Here is a 5,492-nt window from a genome sequence, read left to right as displayed (position 1 = left end):
CAGAGCAACGATCTCCCAGACAAGAAGCTAGCAAGAAAAATGAAATGAAGACCACCTGCAAAGTATAAATAGCAGATCCATCACAGACAAGAAGAAGGAGAGTGGACAAGCATGAGGGTCCATCACACCCACGACATGGCCACCATAGGCGCGGCCTCACACCCACAGGCACAGCCATCCCAGGCGCAGCCTCACACCCGCAGGTGGCGGCCACCTAGGCACGGCCTCACGCAGGCGCGGTGACCCAGCGGCCTCACGCCCGCAGGCGCTGCCTCAAGCCCCACAAGCGCGGTGACCCAGGAGCGGCCTCACTCCCTAGGCGCAACCACCCTAGGCGCGGCCTCACCTAGGCAAAGCCCTGCATTAAAAAAAAAAAAAAAAAAGGAAAAAGAAAGAGAAGGGGTTGAACTTACCTCAAGGGGAAGGCGATCTCACGGGGAGGCAGGCATACGACGACGCGGCCACACCACTGGCACGATCAAGTGACAGAGACCACCAGAGGCAAGGCACTCAAGCCAAGCACCACTGAAGCCCTCCCAGCAAACAAGACACCAAGTGAGCACAAAGCAAAGACAAGGACCCAAAATCAAGCAAAAATGGATGCTAGGCTAGGTGACCCAAAGACAAACACATGGTGGGCACCAAAAAGAGGACAAAAAACAAGAAAGAGGAATGAGAAGTGAAAGAAGAGAAAGTGAAGGAGAAGGACATATGTCTACAAAAAACAAAAGATGAAAAAGTGCAGGAGGAAAGGTTTGAACCCCCAACCTCTCCTACCTCATTACTAGATTTACAGGTAAGCCCCGCAAGGAAAGTCATTCGCAGCGGACCCCTCACTATGTAAAGGCATCTACTCTCTTGGACATCCTATCCCAAGAGAGTGGGGGGCAAATGATACATCCAATATTCATCGGGCCAATCAGCGGCCGCCACGTGTCACAGGGCGACCCGCTCCAGAACCAAGGGAAACGAACCAGGGTCCCAATACCCGGGCGCGACCAGCACCAAGGCGCGGCCTCACCTAGGCGTGGCCACACCCAGGAGGCCTCTCACCCAGGCGTGGCCTGCACCCAGGCGCGGCCACACCCAGGCGCGGCCTGCACCCAGGCGCGGCCACACCCAGGTGCGGCCTGCACCCAGGAGCGACCACCACTCAGGCGCGGCCTCACCTAGGCGCGGCCACATCCAGGCGCGGCCTCTCACCCAGGTGCGGCCACACCTAGGCGCGGCCTCACCCAGGGGCGGCTTCACCCAGGCGCGGCCACCACTCAGGTGTGACCTCACCTAGGCGTGGCTACACCCAGGCGCGGCCTCTCACCCAGGCGCTGCCTCACCCAGGCGCGGCCACCACTCAGGCGCGGCCTCACCTAGGCGCGACCACATCCAGGAGCGGCCTCTCACCCAGGCGCGGCCACCACTCAGGCGTGACCTCACCTAGGCGCGGCCACACATCCGAGCGTGGCCTACCCAGGCGCAGCTACCACTTGGGCACGGCCTCACCTAGGCGCGGCCACACATCCAGGCGTGGCCTCACCCAGGCGCGGCTTGCACCCAGGCACTGCCTCACCGAGGGGTGGCCACACCCAGGAGCGGCCCGCACCCAGGCACAGCATCGTGGGCACAAACGTGAGGTGGGGGCCACTCACCTATGACCCGATCGTATCGCTACAAGACTCATGTCACCACCAGGACTCTAGGCCACCGCTTAGAAGTCACGTCATCCAGACGGATTCAAGCACCAATGACGTTATCACCACACGTGGGTATCTATCCACCAAGGATCTTGATACCACTAGGACACTCCCTCCCGCGGGGAGATGATCAATCAGGACAGAGCCCCGTCACCTAGGGCCTCTATCCACTCAACGGCACAATCGCCATCAAACTAGGACTCTCCACACCGCCATACGCTACTATAAAAGGCAAGGTACACAACCCCACCAGGGGAGATCTAATCTCATACTGAATAATCACTATTCATCTATTTGCGCCAGGAGATCTAACTTTGGCATCGGAGAGCCCTAGGCCGGAACCACACCGGTTCTCTCTGTTGACCCCCTTGGTCCACTTGCAGGTGACGGCACTCGCAGGACCGCTCGACAATTTCTTGACGCAACACCACCAAAATTAAAGAGTAAAGTGATCAAATTGCCCTCATCTCCCTAGATCGTTTAGGGTTTGAAACTGAAAATCAAATCCTAAACCATTTGGGGAAGATGAACCCTAAAATCAAATCCTATAATCACCCATCAATCCAATCGTAATTTCTACTGCAAATTGAAAATTTGAAGAGAAGCCCATATAAAGACTTTGGACTAGGGCATTGGAATAAAATATAACATAAAACTCCATTTGTTTTAATGATATGCTTCTTTGTCATCTGATGAACGTCAATGGTTCTTCAGTGTCTTAGCCATAACCTGTTATTTTATGTAGATTCATAAGAACTAGTTTGTGTTCAACAAACGGAAACTTAACACTTTGTAGATTCTATTATAAGTACCAAATTCCCACCCTTACGTACCAATTATACATATGCCCCAATTCCAACTAATACATTTGGCTTAGAAATTTTATTTTGGGTATATTTTTTAAAATCTATGCGAAGAAACAAAAAATTACAAAATAAGTAAATTTACAAGAAAAGTAAATGTAAAACAAAATCAAACCTACTTGTTTTGTAATTCTTTTTCTTATCTTGTTGATCGAGGAAATTTTCTCAATTTTTCAGGGGGAAGGGGGAGTGGGAAGAGTAGTGCTTAGTCATTATCCATAGATGTTTAAGCAACTTTGTGTTAGATTCAATAAAGAAGTAGCCACAATCATGTTTTGAGGAATCGCAAATTCTGATTAAATCGAATAGGAATCAAACAATCCTGATTCTGAGTCTGACCAATTTTAATTGAACGATTCGTGCTTGATTTCCAGGATTCATGCCAATTCTAATAAATTCCTAGCAGGTTCCACTTATTTGAACCATAGCCGCATAGCTAGACTTGATTCTTATGTGAATGCAAATATTGATTTGTTCAATTAATATAGTCAACTAAAGTTGTGTAGCCTTTGATTGGATAATCAAGAAAACAAATCACCAGGAAAGATCTGAATTAGATGTTTTCACATAAATTGAGTTTCAAAAGTACTTTATGAACTCCATAAATTCTAAAAAAAATAAAAAATGGCATAGCATGTCTCACAGGGAGTTTGATGTGCCCTAATTTCCCTGAGGTCCAAGTGTATTTATGTTGGACAATTTTCCCCCTAGGTCATTTTAGTCATTTATGAAAAATAGAAGGTTTTGGACCTCAATTTGAACTCTGTTTCTTTGCTGAGGTGAAAGAGGATGCCTTGTTCTACATATATGGGCTTTGGTTTGAACTAATTTGGTTCTTGCAATCATATTTTGGGATTTTACCATATTACCCTCAAAGGGATATTTTAGTAATTATTGTCAAAATTAAAAAAATATTATAAAATGCCTAGAGAAAATCTATGTGATGTATTTATATGTGTCTTAGTGTATTGAATGGTCCCCACTCATTTTCTATAAATATTTGTATGTTATTTTAACATTTTAACCCCCTAGGGATATTTGGTGATCATTTGTTTTTTTAGCCAAAATTGATCTAAAAATATTTTAAAAAATCATGTTCACTTTGCTCGGTGTTTCCAATATTGTGATGTGTTATATTACACTGTATTAAATGTTTTTATTTATTTTAATCATATTATGTGATTTATGTCTATTTATTAAATGCATTTTTTTCATTTCCCATAATTATGGCATTTATGCATTATTAAAGTATCATGACATGTCTAGGGTCTAAATTGACCATCTCAGGGTTTGCATGCCATTTAGAAGTGCAGGAAATCAACACGCATATTTTTGTGCATTTTTTAGAGTACTTATGCTATTTTCCATAAATATATTCCCATTTTGCTCTTTATGCATATTTTCACTAGAAAATTAGGGAAAATTGTTTTCTGATGGATTTAAATTTTGAGGAAATTAGTAAATGCTCATTGGGCAAGGGGTAAGGCTACGTATATCTGTCCCTCCAAGACTCCGCAGTGGCGGGAGCGTCATGCATTGGGACACTCATCTTGCATTTCTGGTCTTCCAGGGACAATTTCATCATTTTGCCGAACTTAGAATTTGATTTTGTTGTGAGCTAAGTATTATGGTATCTTTCCTCATGTTAAAAGCTATTGATTAACTTGCAAAGTTGACCTTAGGGTTTCAACCATGGAGTTAGGATTTGTAACTTAGGTAAAATTCATTAATCAAATTAATCAATGTCTATAATGTACTTGATCACCTAACTTAGGGCTAGTAATTAGGATTAAGATGTTAATTATGATTACCTTAATCATGACCATAAACTTCAATGAAGATAAGCTAAATCTTCCGAATTAGATTAATTAGGTGCATAAAGTGCATAAAACAACAAGTATATCGCAAGTGTTTGGTCTAAGAAGGCTAGCCGTTGGCTGGGTGGTTAGCAGGTGCCTAACACATTTCCAGCCCGTAATTTGACACTTACCTAGAGATTTGGGGCAGACCTGCCATTGAGTCTGTAGTTTATTTAACGTCCCTCCTACAAAGGAGAGAGACCATTTGTGGGTCTTAGACCCTAATCTAGGTGGCGACTCCCTTTTTGCTGGTCTACCCTCTTGCGACATGAGAGAGTACTACCACGAGGCACTAGATTAGCATCCCATGTTTTTCACCAAAGAGGGTGCAATTCGGATTTTTCGATCCATTGCATCCATAACAAGGCTGGTAGTAAAAAAGAAGAGGGCATGACTAGGGAGGGGAAAGAAGATTTTTACCTTTTTTTTTTTAACCCGAATATTATTTGGGACCCGGGGAAGCCTCTAGCATTTTATTAAAATAAGCCAACATAATTTCAAAGGGGAAGACTTAACCCGCTTTACCCCAACCCGATCCACTCTTGCTCACTCCAAGACAATAAAACTGGACATAAATATACAATCACGTAACCACAAATAAAAGAGGTAGCATATAAAAGATGATACACTTTATTATGACAATACTCAAATCTCATTTATTCTAATGCTTAACATTGATTCATTTTCCTTTGCTGTGGTGTTTCCTCTTTAACCCTTTTCTCTGCTTGGATCCTCTGATTCTCCAACTATAGCTGATGCATTGATTGTTTCTCCAAAACAATTGTTGTCCTATGACCAATCCAATTATTAAACCAGAGCAATATCCAGCTATGGCAAATTTCCAATCAAACAAAGACGCTGAATCTTCTCCTTGTTGTAATGTCAAGATTGGAGGTAATTCTGTATCTGTGATTCCACACTTTATTGACAACGGGAAACCACATAATCCTGGGTTACCTTCATACGAGGTGTTCGAAAATGTGTCCAACTGGTTGCCTCGCGGTATATTCCCTGTGAGGTTGTTATGAGATAGATTCAACATTGAAAGGAATGTCAAACTTATCAATTGATTCGGGATT

This window comes from Telopea speciosissima, unplaced genomic scaffold, assembly GCF_018873765.1.
Source record: "Telopea speciosissima isolate NSW1024214 ecotype Mountain lineage unplaced genomic scaffold, Tspe_v1 Tspe_v1.0182, whole genome shotgun sequence".
Classification (NCBI taxonomy): Eukaryota; Viridiplantae; Streptophyta; class Magnoliopsida; order Proteales; family Proteaceae; genus Telopea; species Telopea speciosissima.
Note: the sequence above shows the minus strand (reverse complement) of the source record.